This window comes from Phoca vitulina, unplaced genomic scaffold, assembly GCF_004348235.1.
Source record: "Phoca vitulina isolate PV1807 unplaced genomic scaffold, GSC_HSeal_1.0 scaffold12, whole genome shotgun sequence".
Lineage (NCBI taxonomy): Eukaryota > Metazoa > Chordata > Mammalia > Carnivora > Phocidae > Phoca > Phoca vitulina.
In genome coordinates this window covers 458805-477221 of record NW_022589715.1, presented here as the reverse complement: position 1 = coordinate 477221, position 18417 = coordinate 458805, and the positions used below count along the sequence as shown (strand labels likewise).

At 41.5% G+C, this 18417-nt stretch overlaps 1 long non-coding RNA gene across 1 annotated transcript; it reads left to right on the top strand.

The window, feature by feature from the left end:
* The first annotated feature begins 30 nt into the window (after positions 1-30).
* LOC116635990 lies at positions 31-17303 on the top strand. Its single transcript, XR_004300266.1, has 3 exons — positions 31-338; positions 14105-14238; positions 16581-17303. It is a non-coding gene; the product is annotated as an uncharacterized LOC116635990 (long non-coding RNA).
* The last annotated feature ends 1114 nt before the right edge of the window (positions 17304-18417 follow it).

The window sequence follows — 18417 nt, the reverse complement described above, 5'->3', positions numbered from 1 at the left end:
CGGGCGACTGGAGCATGCGCGGGAGGGCTCGCGCGTGCCACGCGCCTCTGGTCCAGCCAGCTCCGCGTTCGCAATGTCCCAGGTTTGGGTTTTTTTTTTACCCCGAGCCTGGGGCGTGGCCACTGCCTGGGCCCCGCCCCGCTCTCTTGCCTCTGGCGGTGGGGGTTGGGTTCCGTGTGCTTCCGCTAGGCGGGGACCCCGGCCGGTGGGACCTGTCTGAGATGCGCTGAGGTCTTTTGCGGCGGTTCCAGCTGCACCTGGACGGTTCCCTGCAGGCGCTGTTGTAGCTGTTCGGTTGTGGCCGGAAGAAGACCCCAGGGCTTGGCTCTAGTCTACAAGTAAGCGGTCTGAAAAACCTCTGGTCTGGATTGGGAGAAACCAAACGACCTCAGTACCCCGTGCCTATTGCACGCCGCCATTCCCAGATCTTTTTGTTGGACAGAAGTGCCAGATTGGAGGTGCTGGAAGTATATTATTTAGCTGAATGTCTTTAGCCACACCCCAAACAACTCAAGTTATGTGAATTGTTAATAGATGCGTGGGGGTGTTGGGCCAGAAAGAACTGTAGCCAAGTAAATTTACTATGATCATATTTTTAATCTTTTTATTTTATTATAATTATTAGGGGCGCCTGGGTGGCTCAGTCCGTTAAGCATCTGCCTTCTGCCCAGGTCATGATCCCAGGGTCCTGGGATGGAGCCCCACATGAGTCTCCTTGCTCCGTTGGGAGCTTCGCCCTCTCCCTCTGCTTGCCGCTCCCCCTGCTTGTGCTCTCTCTGTCAAATGAATAAATAAAATCTTCAAAAAAAAATAAAAATATAATTATTAGTTTCACACTTGCAAACATAATACAAACCTCTGTGGTTTGCCTCCCCAAAAACCATAATCCCTGTCTAACTCTCAAAAAAACAGGGGTTGGGACCCCTGGGTGGCTCAGCCAGTTAAGCGTCTGCCTTTGGCTCAGGTCACGATCCCGAGGTCCTGGGATCAGGCCAGGCATCGTTGGGCTCCCTGCTCAGCGGGGAGCCTGCTTCTCCCTCTGCCTGCCACTCCCCGTGCTTGTGCTCTCTCTGTGTCAAATAAATAAATAAATAAAATCTTAAAATAAAACAAAAACAAAAAACTGGACAAACTCAAATTTAGGGACTTCTATAAAATACCTGACCAGTATTACTCAAAGTTGGAACAGAGAGGTCCAATTTACCCAGTTTCCCCAACAGTTATATGTTACATAAGTTTAATACAATATCAAAAGCAGAGATTTGATGTTTAAATGTTGTGTGTATAATTCTCTGTCATTTTATCATGTGTAGATTGCTGTACCACAATCAGGATACAGAACTGTATGTTCTTGGGATCATTCTTTATCTTGGAAAGCCTAAATTCTTCTTCCTTAAAACCTAAAGTGCTGTTGAGAGGATTAAGAGTCATGTAAAATGTGTAGAATAGCATCTCACATACAGTAGGTGCTCAATAAAAGTTATGAAAAGTTAATTGTCTTCCCACATTCCTGCATACTTCTTTCAGGAATCTTCAGAGATTATCCCAACTACATCTTAAACCTGTTTATTTGTATGCAAAGTTGTATTTATGTAATCTATCCATTCCATTTTGGAATGGCAAATATGCCATTTTTATCTGATGTTGGGCGGCAACATATAATAAAGTGGAAAAATACCCAAGTATTAAAGTCTAAATGAATATCTGATTTTGAGTCACTGCGGTTTCATTTTTCAGTTCTAACTATGAACCTGGATAAGTCACTTAAACCTTCTGAGAATGTTCCAAGTATCAACTGGAAATCTTAAAATTATTTGCCCTACTTAGGTTTGTAATAAGACTTGTAAATTGTAAAACTTACCAAAGTACTTGTAAACTGTAAAAATGAAAACACAGAGGTGAAGTCTTATCCAAAGTCTCCCAGCTTAGGAGGAGGGGTTAACAGCAAGCTAGAGTTTGAGCTCAGGCAGCTTGACTCCAGAACCCAGACTCCTAACTTAACCTCCTGTTCAAAACTTGAGTGCCTTGAGGTAAATAAAGTATGCAAATAAATTTAAATGTAATTGGGGGTGTCATTCTAAAAGTGTTTTACATCTCAGGACACAAGCAGAAACTAAAAACTGCCATTTCAAAGTTGTTTTCTGTCAAGACTCATTTGAGGGGCACCTGGTGGCTCAGTCATTAAGCTAGTCTGCCATCGGCTCAGGTCATGATCCCAGGGTCCTGGGATCGAGCCTTGCGTCAGGCTCCCTGTTCCGCGGGAAGCCTGCTTCTCCCTCTCCCACTCCCCCTGCTTGTGTTCCCTCTCCCGTGTGTTTCTCTCTGTCAAATAAATAAAATCTTAAAAAAAAAAAAAAAGACTCATTTGAGCCAAATTTTTTCATTAATCTGAAAGGGTACCTGAATAGGCCTTGAATGCAAATCGAGCCCCCCCCCCTTATTGATAGGGAAAACAAACTAATAACCTGAACACTAAAGTTAGTGTACTTCAATGTTATACTATATTGAAAAGAATTGAGGCACAGTTTTATCTGCTAGGCAGTGTTACATTTTTTTGATTAGGAAAAAAATATTTCTTTTCTGTGAATTTAGACTGCTTTCACCTGTGAACCAGCATTTTCCAAAGCTACCCAGATGTTCTGAAATAAAACACTACCATAATCAAAGAAATTTAGGTAACAACTCCCCCTATATTTCTCCTCTTGGAAGATTTATAATACACATTAGGCTACCAAAAGCTCTGAGACCTCCTATGATAAAGAATCCTGTTTAACCTTCTTTAACCAACATTCCACAAACTCCTATGACCATAGATGGCTGCAAAACAAGTGTTTCAAAGAGTACTCTGTAGTGTAACTTGTTGCTTGTTTTTGTGAATATGTATTTTTGTTTGAGCACTTATTGAGACCTCAAAAACTGCAGTTAAGTGTTTCAGGACCCAGGTTAAGATTCCTTAAATTGAAGTTATCATAAAAATGAAATTGGACAAGACTTGGTGATGTTCAATATCAACTGTGTTGATTTCTTTCTGCATGTGGAATTGAGAATGAATACATCTAACTTTGAAAATATACTGATTTTCATGTCTAGTCTATTTTGAAGCTTTTGAGGGTCTCCAGCCAAACCATTTTGGTCATAGGTGGTGATTGCCTAAAGAAAGTAGAAATTCCCAATAACAATCATTTTGAAAGAGGAATTTGTTGGAATCAGAAATGTGGACCCAGAAAGGGGGCCTGACATGGAAAAAGCATTTGACAAAACCCCACATCTATTTGAAGAAAAAAACAAAACTCTCAGCCAACTAAAAATAAAGGGAAATTTCCTCAACTTTGTAAAACGTATCTACCAAAACAAAACAAAAACCCAAAACCTACAGCTAACAGCATACTTAACAGTAAAAGACTGAATGATTTCCCTCTAAAATCAGGGACAAGCCAAGGACATCTACTCTCACTACTCCTTTTCAACGCAGTACTAGAAGTTCTGGAACTTAACGGAAGTCACTGCAACAAGGCAAGAAAAAGAAATAAGCATGGAGAGAGAGCAGTTTCTCAGATGCACCCCTCTTTCCCTTATTTCCCCCCATTGGTAGTGGGGGCCAGTCTTAGGGAAGAAGAGTAGAAGCTAAGGCCTCAAAGGGGACAACTGGCCCACAGCTGCAGGTGGTGACTGGCTGAGCGGAAGCCTGTGTCTGCAGCTCCGTAGGAGCAGAGAGAGGCAAAACTGATTCTAGAGCTTACAGAATAAACACTCTCTCTAAAGATTCCCTGCTAAATACTAGGGGGACTCTGAATGGGTGGCTGAGGTCATGCCATGGGAGCTAGAATTTAGGCACATTTATAACACGCTCTAGTAAAACTCACAACATACTCACACACAGACACACACAATTGAGCCATATACAAATGTGGCATAAAAAAAATGCCGGGGGCCCCTGCATGGCTCAGTCAGTTGAGCGTCTGCCTTCAGCCCAGGTCGTGATCCCAGGGTCCTGGGATTGAGCCCCATGTCGGGCTCCATGCTCGGTGGGAAGCCTGCTTCTCCCTCTCCCTCTTGCCTCCTCCCCCTGCTTGTGTTCTCTCTCTCTGTCAAATAAATGAATAAAATCTTCCCAAAAAAATGCCTAATGTAATAAAGGAATCTAAATTTAGAGGAAAAAGCAGTTTGATGACAATAAAGGAATCTCTAAACGAAAAAAAAAAAATTAGAAATTATCACCCTAATGCCCAGAAGTTTACATGCAGATTTGGTTTATCCCAATGCAGGAAATGATGAAGTTCTAATGATTTGTAATGGAAAGGCTGATCTATAAATTACTTCTATCTGGCCTGATATTAACAGCTAGTATGTGTATCATTAAAATTCAGTCTTGGGGAGGGGCGCCTGGGTGGCTCAGTCAGTTGGTTAAGCATCTGCCTTCTGCTCAGGTCATGATCCCAGGCTCAGCAGGGAGTCTGCTTCTCCTTTTTCCTTCACCCTTCCCTCCAGCTCCTGCTCTCTCTCTCTCTCTCTCTCAAATAAATAAATAAAATCTTTAAAAAAAAAAAGGAAATCATAGTGCCTTTTTGGTGTGAGCAGCCATTGTTTATGGAGAAAAGCTCAATATGGCATTAATTGAAAGGATACCTGATCTGCTTACCTTTGACACTTGTAGGCAATCATACAAAAATTCACCAGGCTGTTCGGGAGTAAGGATAGACACCTTGGAAGCTATAGATATGAAAAGGGTAAGCATAGGATTGCAGTCCGAGATCAAAGAAGTCACAGACTAAAATAAATAGATAAATAAATAAATAAACCAGTGGGAATGAATTGGAAGTCCATTAAAGTGCCTAGAAAATTCATTTGCTCTCCTTCTTGCTTTCATACACTCTCTGAGTTACCCTTCTAATCATAACTTTGCAAACATTTATTAAGAGTTTATTATGGCCCAGTCACTGAGTTAGGTGTTTATTAAGCACATACTACAGACGAGGCATGTGATCAGAGTAAAGATGACAGAAACAACAGAACAAAGAGACAGTCATAATCTCTGCTCCTGGGGATTTGCCATCAAGTGAGCAGACAGACATTAACCAAATCATCATCATACTAAACACACAATTGCCAATGTGCTAAGTCTATGAAGGAGAAACCCTAGCACTATGAGAAAGTAACAGGCCTGGAGAGTCAAGCCAGGCTTTTCCACGGAAGTAAAAAGTCCAGCTAACACCTGAAACCTGGAAAGGAAATGCCAGTATTTAGGAGTATCTTGGAAAAGAGAATATTCTGGGTAGAGACTATTCTGTATGAAGGTGGTGGGGCATTTGGCTTATTCCAGCAAGTGCCCCTGGAGTTCGGAAGGCAATGGGAATGAGGTTCAAGAGCAAGGCAGGGGCCAGTCTTTGTAGGGACGGGTAGGTGTAGGCCACACTAAGAATTTTGGACTTTATATTAAGTGCAAAGGAAAGCCTTTAGCAATGGAATGATATGATCTGATTTGCCTGTAAAAAGACCACTCTGGCTGTTGTGTGAGGAGAAAATTTAAAAGCCACAATCAGGGCCCCGACTAGGGAGAAACAGTAAGGTGCTCACCTACCATGCAAAATGTGAAGACCTGCCAAAACACTCAGTGAGCCAGATAAATCATATTTTTTTAAAAATATTTTATTTATTTATTTGACAGAGAGAGACACAGCGAGAGAGGGAACACAAGCAGGGGGAGTGGGAGAGGGAGAAGCAGGCTTCCCGCGGAGCAGGGAGTCCGATGCAGGGCTCGATGCTGGGCTCCATGCGGGGCTCGATCCCAGGACCCCAGGATCATGACCTGAGCCAAAGGCAGAAGGCAGACGCTTAACGACTGAATCACCCAGGCGCCCCCAGATAAATCATATTTTAAAGCAAGACTTGAAAAAAAGCAAATCTACAAACAATGGCCTACACTCCCCCTCCCTGTTTTTGTGAACCAAGTTTTATTGGAACCAGGGTGGGGATTAGCTTGAGAAAAGTACAACAGCATGGTGGGAGGGCAGATGCTGCCCTTAGTTAAAATTTTGATGTTTTTTCCCACCATTTTTTGCGTTTATTCTGATTTTAAAAAAGCATTTCATTAAATTATGATTTACCCTGAATACTAAGGTTTTGGGCACCCTCTTAAAATTTTGCACCCAAGGCAAGTGCCTCACGTTCCTCACTCTACAAGGGCAGAAACAGGAAGACCAATTAGGAGATTATTCATCTATTTATTCACTCAAAAATGCCAGACACTGTTCTACACTGTAGGGGTGCAGAGTGAAAAAGACAATTATAGTCTCTATACTCTCATGGAATGTATATACTAGAGTAATATAAACAAGCAAAAAACCAAGATAACTTTAGATTTTGTCAAGTACAATTAAGGAAGTAAAAGAGAGAACCTGATCTGGTGACCAGGAGGGGGCTGCTTAAGAGAAGGTGGCCAGGAAGGCCATTAGGACTAAAATCTGAATGGTGAGAACCAAAGGAAGAGGGTTCCAGGAAGAGGAAATGTCAACGTAACCTGGAGTAGGATTCTGGAGAGTGAATAGTGACCTGAACTGGCATGGCAGCAAAGGAACGGATAGTCGTGGCTGATGTGAGATGTTGTAAAAAGTAGAATCCAGGGCGCCTGGGTGGCTCAGTTGGTTAAGCGACTGCCTTTGGCTCGGGTCGTGATCCTGGAGTCCCGGAATCGAGTCCCGCATCGGGCTCCTTGCTCAGCAGGGAGTCTGCTTCTCCCTCTGACCCTCCCCCCTCTTGTGCTCTCTCTCTCTCATTCTCTCTCTCAAATAAATAAATAAAATCTTAAAAATAAATAAATAAAAAGTAGAATCCATCATTGGTTCAACAATCCTGGAGTGAGAGAGAGATGTCCAAAGACTCCCCATTTCCTGACCTTACAGTTGGCTGAATGAAGGAAAAATGTGACAGTAAAGGCTTTGACTGTCATGATGTTTTAGTCCAGCAGAATTTACAAGTCAGAGGAATGAGTACATCAACCTAGCTACTGACCACTTGCCCTGGAATCAATACTTTCACCCTGCACAAGCCTCAGCTCAAATGCCCACAGCCTCACTGGTTTAAAGCAGATCCGTGTCTCTAAGGGACCCACTCTAGTTTTCCTGAATAAAAAATAATATGGGGAGAGTCTAGCCACCTGACGTGTCAGGAAGTGATGTGCTGTTCATCTCAGGATCCTTCTCTAGGCTAGCAAGCTCTGTCCTGGACGCCTAACATTTTTCTGTGGCTGTGATCTCCTCCAAGTGGAGGGTCCTCTTTACATCACACTCACCCCTTATCTCTTTCCTCTCATTTCTCACCTGCCCCACTGTGTCAGAATAGTCAATATTCTGGGTGTTCCCTGATCTGATAATGAACTGCCCTTCTGAAGAGCAGTCTCTCCTATAAGGTAGCAACTGCAGTGAACTTTTCAATACATAAGTCAACATTTGGGCAGTATACAGTTTGAGAAGACTAAGGGAGGAACATTAGTTTAACTATGACTTACAACAATCCTAAAGTGCAAAAGATTGTCTTACTGCTTTTGGATGATGCCACTGAAGTCCTAAGGAGTTACAGGCATAAGGAAGATCATATACTAGTTAAGTAGGGGAGTCATGGTTTGAACTTTGAACTCCCAAGGGACTTCATAACCTGTATTTTCAGCCACTATTCATACTAAACTTCCCCCAAAAGGGTATAACTTTATTAATTTGATGTTAGTGCCCGGAGGGAATGTGGTATAGTGAGAGGAATGCTCAGGTCAGCGGACCTGGGTTGTAATCCTGCCTTTTCCTGGTGTCCCTCACTCTGACCCCAGAGCACTCTTTCTCAATTGCAGGAATCCCTAACCTCCTCTAGGGGATCCTCCTTGTCCTACAGAGACTTCTGAGTTGGAACTCTTGCCCTATAGGAAGGCAGGGTCAGTGTAGATAGATCTGATTCTTTTAAACACAGCTGTCCGTTTGGACTTTTTGTGTGAAGTTTCCAACTTTTCAATGGTAGCAAGGAATTCACAATTGTTAAAACAACAACAATAACAACAAAAAACCCTCTGTGTGGACAAATTACATCCTTGGACCTAACCTAGTTTGGTCTCTGCTGTAAGAGAGCTGTCTATAGAATCTTTCTCCTGAAGAGAATATACTTTGTTTAAAAACACATCTTTTTTTTTTTTTTTTAATCAGAGAGAGAGAGTGAGCACAACCAGGGGGAGAGGTAGAGGGAGAAGCAGGCTCCTGGCTGAGCAAGGAGCCTGATGCAGGACTCAATCCCAGGACCTTAGGATCATGACCTGAGCCAAAGGCAGACACTTAACTGACTGAGCCACCCAGGCGCCCCTAAAAACACATCTTAATGTAAATTAAAAAAAATTTTCAACCAGACTGTGAAGGAAATCCAAAATGGAATATAAATTATAAAAAATGACCCTAAGTGTATTATGAATCAATAACATAAGCAGGCTGCAGGGAGTGCAGTGGAAAACAATTAATCCAAGTAACTTTGGAAACCAGTATTTTGATTGTATACTATAAAGTTAAAGAAAAAAAGAACTGCACTAGGTCCTATATACTCTGGTTAGTTAGTAAACTTGTTTCTCACAAACATATGGGTTAGTAATTCTGAAAATACTTCGTACATTGACATTATGTACCCTCCAAAGGAAGTACATTACTTGAATTTTTTTGCTAAAAATGCATAGCCTCAATCTAATCATGAGAAAAATATCAGATCTGAAATAGAGGCCATGCTACAAAAGGACTGTACTCTTCACAAGTTTCAGTACTCTTCAAAAGTTTCCAGGTCTTTTTTTTTTTTAAGATTTTATTTGACAGAGAGAGAGAAAGAGAGCACAAGCAGGGGGAGATGCAGAGGAAGAGGGAGAAGCAGGTTCCCGCTGAGCAGGGAGCTGGACGCAGGGCTCAATCCCAGGACCCTGGGCTCATGACCTGAGCCGAAGGCAGATGCTTAATCGACTGAGCCACCCAGGCATGCCAAAAGTTGCAAAGGTCTTGAGGACAAGGAACGACTGAGAAAGTGTCAGAGAAGACTTAAGGAGACATAATATCTAAACGTAATGTGGGATCTGGGATTGGATCCTGGAACAGAAAAAGGACATCAATGGAAAATCTGATGAAATCCAAATAAAGTCTGTCATTAGTTTACAGTGTTGTACTCATGTTAATTCGTGTTTTTGTACTATTAGTAATAGTAAATGGTAAATGTACTATTGTTATTTAAGATATTAACACTAGGGAAAACTGGGTGATAGGCATTCAGGAACTTTCTGTATTATTTTTGCAACCTCACTGTTAAATCTAAAATTATTTCAAAATAAAAATCTAACACACCCACCCCCCCCACACACACACACACCACCCACACCACACACCAACATGCTTTTGGTTGGCTGATAGAGAGGCCTTTTAGCTCAGACTGAGAGGCAAAGAAAGAGCCAAATTGCTTTGCCTTAAGAAAGTCACGGAAATTTGGGGAGGGACACTAGAGGATAGGGGCAAAGAGCAAAGAGGAGACAAGGACCCAGCTACAGAGCTCTGTGAAGAGGCAGTCATGCAGAGGGAGTGACTGAGGGAATTTTAAGAACAAGATCCACATAGGCGAAGAGAGTAAAAAATGAAACAAGACGAAACCAGAGAGGGAGACAAACCATAAGAGACTCTTAATCTCAGGAAACAAACTGAGGGTTGCTGGAGTGGTGGGGGGTGGGAGGGATGGGGTGGCTGGGGGATGGACATTGGGGAGGGTATGTGTTGTGGTGAGCCTGTGAATTGTGTAAGACTGATGAATCACAGACCTGTACCTCTGAAACAAATAATACAGTGTATGTTAATTAAAAAAAAAAAACAAGATCCAAAAGTTGAGGTTGTTTGTGGACCGTAATGTGCTACAAGCATCCTTGTGTGGTGCTTTGGGGACTGAATGAATCAGGATGACAGCACAGCTCTGACACAGGATGGCAAAGGGACAATACTGCATGGGAGGTAAAATAGAAAAAAAAAAAGAGAAGTCAGCAGAACTTAAAGACAGAGGCAACTAGAAAATATATGGGTACCACAGGAATTTCCAGAGTTTTCAAAGGAACATGGGGTTTCCCAGTATACTATGCTTCTGGACTATTTTACTTAAAGTTTATGTTATTTTATACTTTGTCTTTAAAAAAATTGTTCCTTCTTTTCCCCTCCTCTCCCTGCCACCCCCGTCTCCCATCCTTCTGTCTTCCATTTGCCTGGCTTTTCCTTCCCTCCCACCAATAGTTAACCACGATTGTTAGTTTTCTAAGTATCATTCTAGAAATTTTAAACATTCATTTACAATCAAATATGAGTATATATTGTCCTTCTCTTTATTATTACACAATTAGCATATTCTACATAGTTATCTGCACCTTGCTTCTTGTGCTTAATGATGTTTCTAGTAGATTTTCCCATATCAGTTCATGAACAGCTTCCTTGTTCTTTTATACAACTAACAGTATGCCATTGACTCTATGTACCATAATGTTTTTTTTAAACAGACCCTATTGCTAGATATTATGGTGATTCCAGTGGAATTGCTGGGTGAAGTATACATGCATTATTTTTTTTAAGGATTTTATTTATTTGAGAGAGAGAGAGAGTGAGTGGGGGGAGGGGCAGAGGGGGAGGGAGAGGGAGAGGGAAAGAATCTCAAGCAGACTCCATGCTGAGCACAGAGCCTGATGTGTGGCTCAACGTCACGACCCCAAAATTATGACCTGAGCTGAAAACAAGAGTCGGATGCCCAACCAACTGAGTCACCCAGACACCCCCAGGTATTATTTATTTTTATAGATATTGGTAAATTGTCCTGCGAAGAGGAATTTTATTTAATTAAATTTATTTTATTTTATTTTTATTTAAATTTTAGTTAGTGAACATACAGTGCAATAATGGTTTCAGGAATAGAATTCAGTGATTCATCACATACATACAACACCCAGAGCTCATCACAAAAAGTGCCCCCTTTAATACCCATCACCCATCTAGCCCATGCCCCACCCACCTCCCTCCATCAATCTTTAGTTTGTTCTCTATCATTAAGAGTCTCTTATGGCTTGTTTCACCTCTCCTTTTCTTTTCCCCCTTCCCATACGTTCATCTGTTTTCTTCCTTAAATTCCACATATGAGTAAGATCATATGGTATTCGTCTTTTTCTGACTAACTTATTTCACTTAGCATAATACACTCTAACTCCATCCATGTCATTGCAAACGGCAAGATTTCATTCTTTTTGATGGCTGAGTAATATTCCATGGTATATATATCACATCTTTATCCATTCATCAGTTGATGGGTGTTTGGGCTTTCTCCATAGTTTGGGTATTATTGATGACACTGCTATAAACATCAAGGTGCATGTATACCCTTTGAATTTCTTTTTTTAAGGATTTTTTATTTATTTATTGGAGAGAGAGAGAGCATGAGTGGGGGAAGGGGCAGAGGGACAAGCAGAATCCCCACTGAGCACAGAGCCCGATGGAAGCTTGATCCCAGGACCCTAAGATCATGACGCAAGCCAAAGTCAGATACTTAACCCGCTTAGCCAGCCACCCAGGCACCCCTCAAATCTGTATATTTGTATCCTTTGGGTAAATACCTAGTAGTGCAATTGCTGGGTCATAGGGTAGTTCTATTTTTAATTTTTTGAGGAACCTCCAAACTGTTCTCCAGAGTTGCACCAGTTTGCATTCCCACCAACAGTACAAGAGGGATCCCCTTTCTGCACATCCTCGCCAACACCTGTTGTTTTTTGTGTTGTTAATTTTAGCCATTCTGACAGTGTAAGGTGGTATCTCATCATGGTTTTGATTTGTATTTCCCTCTTGGTAAGTGATGTTGAGCATCTTTTCATGTGACTATAAGCCATCTGGATGTCTTCTTTGGAAAAGTGTCTATTCATGTCTTCTGCCCATTTCTTAACTGGATTATTTATTTTTGGGGTATTGAGTTTGGTAAGTTCTTTATAGATTTTGGATACTAACCATTGTCAGATATATAATTTGCCAATATCTTCTCCCATTTTGTAGTCTGCCTTTTAGTTTTTTTGTTTCCTTCACTGTGCAGAAGCTTTTTATCTCGATGAAATCCCAATAGTTAAGTTTACTTAATTTTTTAAAATATTTATTTGACAGAGCACAAGCACAAGCAGGGGGAGCAGCAGGCAGAGGGAGAGGGAGAAGCAGTCTCCCCACTGAGCAGGGAGCCCGAAGTGGGGCTCGATCCCAGGACCCTGGGATCATGACGTGAGCCAAAGGCAGATGTTTAACCGACTGAGCCACCCAGGCACCCCAAGTTTACTTAATTTAATTTAATTTATTAATTTTTTTAAAAGATTCCATTTATTTATTTGACAGAGAGAGACACAGCGAGAGAGGGAACACAAGCTGGGGAAGTGGGGGAGGGAGAAGCAGGCTTCCTGCTGAGCAGGGAGCCCAATGCGGGGCTCGATCTCAGGACCCTGGGAATCATGACCTGAGCCAAAGGCAGATGCTTAACGACTGAGCCACCCAGGCACCCCCAAGTTTACTTAATTTTAAGGACAAGTTGATCATAGTAAATTGGAGGATTAAGGGGAAAGCAGTCAAGTGAAATCACAAGGTCCTAAATAAAGTCCTAGAGGGGGTGCCTGGGTGGCTCAGTTGGTTAAGCATCTGCCTTCGGCTCAGGTCATGATCCCAGGATCCTGGGATTGAGCCCCTCATTGGGCTCCCTATCCGGAAGGGAGCCCGCTTCTCCCTCTCCCCCACTTGTGCTCTCTCTCACTCTTTCACTCTCTCTCTCAAATAAATAAATAAAATCTTAAAAAAAAATCCTAGAGGATTCACCATAGGGTGACCCCAATCTAAGCACATTAGAATGACCAGAACTAGCTTAATGCCTCCAGATGTTCCTCATCATTTCTAGTCCATATTCTTTTTTTAAATACTGAAAATTCCAGCAATTCTACATCTAGGAATATCCCATGACTATGCCATCAGACTTATGAAATGGCATGTGTACAAGATTATTGTTCAAGGCAAAAGAAGCAACCTAAACATCTACCAATAGGGAGCTGGTTAAATAAATTATGGTATTTAATCATATAGTAGAAGATTAAGCATCTATAAATAAGAATGGAGAGGTTCTTTTTGTGGTGATATGGCATAATGTCCAAGATTTACTGGGAAATGATTCAAAAAAATTTAGGGCACAGGGGCGCCTGGGTGGTTTAGTTATTAAGCGTCTGTCTTGGGCTCAGGTCATGATCCGGGGTCCTGGGATCGAGCCCCGTGTTGGGCTCCCTGCTCCGTGGGAGGCCTGCCTCTCCCTCTCCCACTCCCCCTGCTTGTGTTCCCTCTCTTGCTGTGTCTCTGTCAAATAAAAACAAAAAAATCTTTTAAAAAAATTCAGGGCACAGCAATGCACATAAAGGTCATCATTGTGTAAAAGGGGAAAGGAGACTATGATACACATATATACATATATATGAATAAAATAGCTCTGGAAAAATACACACAGAAAAGATATGGTTGTTGGGGGTTGCCTGGCTGGCTCAGTCAGTAGAGCATGTGACTCTTGATCCCAGGTTTGTGAGTTTAAGTCCCATATTGGGCATGGAGCCTACTTAAAAAAATTAAAATGAAAAATATAAAAAATAAAATTTAAAAATCCAGAGCAGATTGTACTAGAATAATTAAAAACAAAAAGATATGAGTGTTTACTTCTAAGGAGAATAACCGAGTAGCTGAAGGGCAGTTACTACAAAGCTTTGTGAAACTTCCAAATTTTGAACCATATGGATGCATTACACATTTGCAAAATAAAATTGTCAAGTAAGTTTCCTGAAAGAAGATTGACCCGTTAGGTACTAACTATTGAAAGCAAATCAAGGCCATAGTGATTATAAACACCACAGAAAAATGTTTAATCTTCACTTTGGAGCTCCTGCACAGCATCTTGCCTTTAGCTGATACCTTGAGGGGTCCCTTCTGTTCCCACTCAGCGTATTTCTTTGTACTTCAAAATGGGTGTATCATTTTAGTGGATAATGTGGATTGGCTTACTCAACCTGCATTCTAACCTTCTCTAGGGTGCCTTCCTGTAACAGGAGAGGCTAGAACACCAAAACCTGCAATCCTGGCTCTTTCGCAGGTCCAACTCTGGATGTGAGTTGGCTTCTGTCAATTAGACACGTTCAAGTGAGATTTGGAAGGGCAGAATCAGGTGAGAACTCTTTTCTTGTTCTTCCTACTTACTTTTCTGCTGCAGGTGAGGTCCCAGACATGTGAGATTTTATTGTTTTACAACAGCACCTTCAGTGTTCCTTCTACAGCTTTCTGGGGGTTGGAGTGCGCTTACTGTGGCAACAGGAGCCATGTTGGACTCCTGAACCCTGCATCCACAGATCCTGCCTCCATGGTATTGTGGTCTTGAACTCAGTCATCCCAAGTAGTGGCCTCAGAAGGCAGCCCCCTGGTGAGTCAGTTCTATATTGCTCTAGAAGTCATTCCTCACGTCCCAGCCTAGAACCTGCTCTTCAGCCCTTTCCAAGATCTTCTAAGCACATAAATCTATATAATATATCCCTTTGTGCTTAAGGTAAGTCCAATGGTTTCTGTTTCCTGCACTAAACCCTAGCTCGTACAATCAGTAAGATTTTAGAATACATTGAAATGTTGTGCCTGGACCCTCAAGTTCTAATCCAGGTTATTCTCATTACTACGCGCCCCCCCTTCCCACCATGGTCCTGGTCTGCCCTTCACTGTGATTCCAACCTGACCCCAGGCTAATAAGACATGCAGAGCCCAAATTCAGTAGCCCTCTGGCTTTGCTGCTTGTTCTAACCTAACTTTTGTTCCAGGTTTTCCAGCCTCAGGCATAAGCTCCCTTCTGGAGCTGAGTTTCTACAGTTGTTACTCAGTTTCTGAGAACTGGATTTTCGTTTAATATCTTGGAAGCTGAGTTCCTGCATAGATGATTAGAAAATTATCTGGATCTCCAGAACTGCAAGTTCTCCAGACTGGAAACCACCTCAGGGAGCCAGGACTAACAGCATGGCTAGACAGGTGGTTTAAATACTGAAACAGCTACTATGCTGGACACGCCAGTGTTTCCTCACACTTCCCCTCCCACCTGGAGGCCACCCGGGCCCTCCCTCCAATGCATCCACTCAAGAGTTAATGCTCTGTGCAGCAGGGTCCTCTAGGCACTGTTCCATAGCCATGGTCAGCTTCAATTCTGATTAGTCTTTGTTCCCGATTGGTTGTCAAATATTCTGAAGAGCATCTCTGTATACAAGCTGTGTATTTGTCTTTGCTGATTGGGTAATCCTTTTTACCGCTATTATTTCTTTGCAGCTGGGATACTTGCCTTCCATTTATTCCATGAATCTTGACTGTTCAGTTCTGGGGACTATTATTATCCAACTCTTGGTTTTAGATTCCAGTTTCTACTGATGTCCAGGATTTTTATATTATCTATCATATCCTTCTGACAGATCTCTTAAGTTTGATCAACCTCCCTAACTCATAATTGCAGAAAAGACTCTGGGATTATGGACACCTTTTAAAAGCCTCAATTTTTACCTGCCTTTAGTCTCAGGCTTCTGAATCAATCCTATTCTAAGCTATATTTATAAGAAATAATTAATATTTTAAAAACTGTATTTTAAAAACATTTTAAATGGGGTGCCTGGGTGGCTCAGTTGTTAAGCGTCTGCCTTCGGCTCAGGTCATGATCCCAGGGTCCTGGGATCGAGCCCCGCATCGGGCTCCCTGCTCCATGGGAAGCCTGCTCCTCCCTCTCCCACTCCCCCTGCTTGTGTTCCCTCTCTGGCTGTGTCTCTCTGTCAAATAAATAAATAAAATCTTTAAAAAAAAAAAACATTTTAAACATTAAAATATGCTTAAATTCTTTAGGCTAAAGAAAAGTTTATCTCATGTCCGTTATTAAAAAATAAAATTTCTTGTTATAATTTAGGTCTTCTCTTTAAATAGCTACAATAATTAAATTGTACACCCCTATATTGAGTTAATCTATGTTACTGGGAAACACTGTTAAAATCAAGACAATTTGACAAAATTGGTCAAATTCACTCAACTTCTATAAAAGCTGACAACTTTTATGCTGCAAAACACATATTAGGTTTTTCCATATTATTTGGATCATTATTCCACCATATAGAGAACCAATGGTTACTCGAAGTTATAGAATTCATAATACACCTACCTTTTATTTATTTTTTTTAAGATTTTATTTATTTATTTGACAGAGAGAGAGACAGCAAGAGAGGGAACACAAGCAGGGAGAGTGGGAGGGAGAAGCAGCCTTCCCGCTGAGCGGAGAGCCTGACGCGGGGCTCAATACCAGGACCCTGAGATCATGACCTGAGCCAAAGGCAGACACTTAAGTACTGAGCCACCCAGGCGCTCCTACACCTACCTTTTAAAGAATATTGGTGCTTCTCTTGTAAGGAATCTAAGAAGGGGGTTGCAAGATAAGTTCACAAGGGGAGAACATTTAAAGTAGAAGAAATTCAAATGGGTCCATATTACCTTCTTTTTCAGAAAGGAAAATCAAGGACATATCCTAAATTAGAAGACAAGAAATCCTTGTGAAAATATATTAATCTGTGTCAGCAAACAAGGGCAAAAATCGAAAAAGAAGACATGGGACACAAGAACACAGTAACTAACCAAGAGTCCAGTAAAGAACAATGCCAAGATGTGGCAGATCTGGAAGGCATCTATCTCCCGAGGACATAAGTCAGTGGGCTCCACGTATTCAAAGAACGGAAGTATTTCATGCTATGGATGGATAAAAGAGGTACATATGTCTTCTCTTCAGTAGGGAAAAAGAAAGGCAATTGGGATTTGTAGGAAAAACAAATAAAACAAAATCTCAAGATAGCCATGGCCCAGATATGAAGTAAACTAAAATGTGGCTTGATTTTGAACATGATGGAATTCAAGGAAAGGGACATTTTCTCTTAAGTGGCAGAGAGAAGGGTCAAAAAGTGGACTCATGAAAGAGGAAATGTTGTCCCGGGGTAGCACCTGTTTCTGCACTGAGTAATGTTTACATTGTGATAACAGAGCAAATGTTGTTGACAGCCATTCAAAGTTTAGAATCGATTGTGGACAAAACATTGAATATTTGTCTATGGCTACAGAACAGAATGTAGTTGTCATTAACCTTGATGTCATAAAATTAAAAGATAGAAAGCAAAAGTGAAGCTGACAGAGGTCAGTTGGAAGGAGAGAAGGAAAGGAAGGTATGGTAACGGCTTGGGGAGACAAGAACTACTGTAAAAAAAAAAAAAAAGCTGATGAACAAGAAACAGCAGCTTAAATTATAAAGACTTTCAATATAATAAGTAAAGATAATGTACTATAACCGGAGCGGAGAGAGAATAGCTTAAGTAGTTAAATCTTTACTTTTTAGGGGCGCCTGTGTGGCTCAGTCGTTAAGCGTCTGCCTTCAGCTCAGGTCATGGTCCCAGGGTCCTGGGATCGCGCCCTGCATCGGGGTCCCTGCTCCGCGGGAAGCCTGCTTCTCCCTCTCCCACTCCCCCTGCTTGTGTTCCCTCTCTCGCTGTGACTCTGTCAAATAAATAAATAAAATCTTAAAAAAAAAAATCTTTACCTTTCAAAGGTAGGAGTAAATGTCTACAATTGATACATCAAGAAATATTAACATAGGACTATTATTTAGTTATAAAGATGACTATATGAAAAACAAAAACAAATGAGTTGCCACAGAGAAGCAGTACTGGAATGAGTGGGGAAGAAGCAGTAGGGGCTGTAATATTTTTTTTTAAAGATTTTATTTATTTATTTGACAGAGAGAGAGACAGCGAGAGGGGAACACAAGCAGAGGGAGTGGGAGAGAGAGAAGCAGGCTCCCCACTTTAGCAGGGAGCCCGATGTGGAACTCGATCCCAGGACCCCGGGATCATGACCTGAGCCGAAGCAGACACTTAACGACTGAGCCATCCAGGCACCCCAAGAGGCTGTGGTATTTCATTGTAAGTCCTCTGGACTGGTTAATTATTTTTTTACTAAATATTAATTTAATTCTTAAAACAGTTAATAAAAATAAAAATGCATTGAATTGCAAATGCGCATAATAATTTTTGTTCTTAGCATATCAAATGTGGGGAGAACTGGTAATAGATCTAGAACATTTTAGAAAATAATAAATATATTAATAAATGCAGTTAAGTAAGAAATTTGATAATAGTTTCTAAAGGATATTAATACGTGGGGGCGCCTGGGTGGCTCAGTTGGTTAAGCATCTGCCTTCAGCTCAGGTCATGATCCCGGGGTCCTGGGTCTAACCCCGCTCGTGTTCTCGCTATCTCTGTCTCTCTCTCAAATAAATGTTATTTTGAAAAAAGAATAT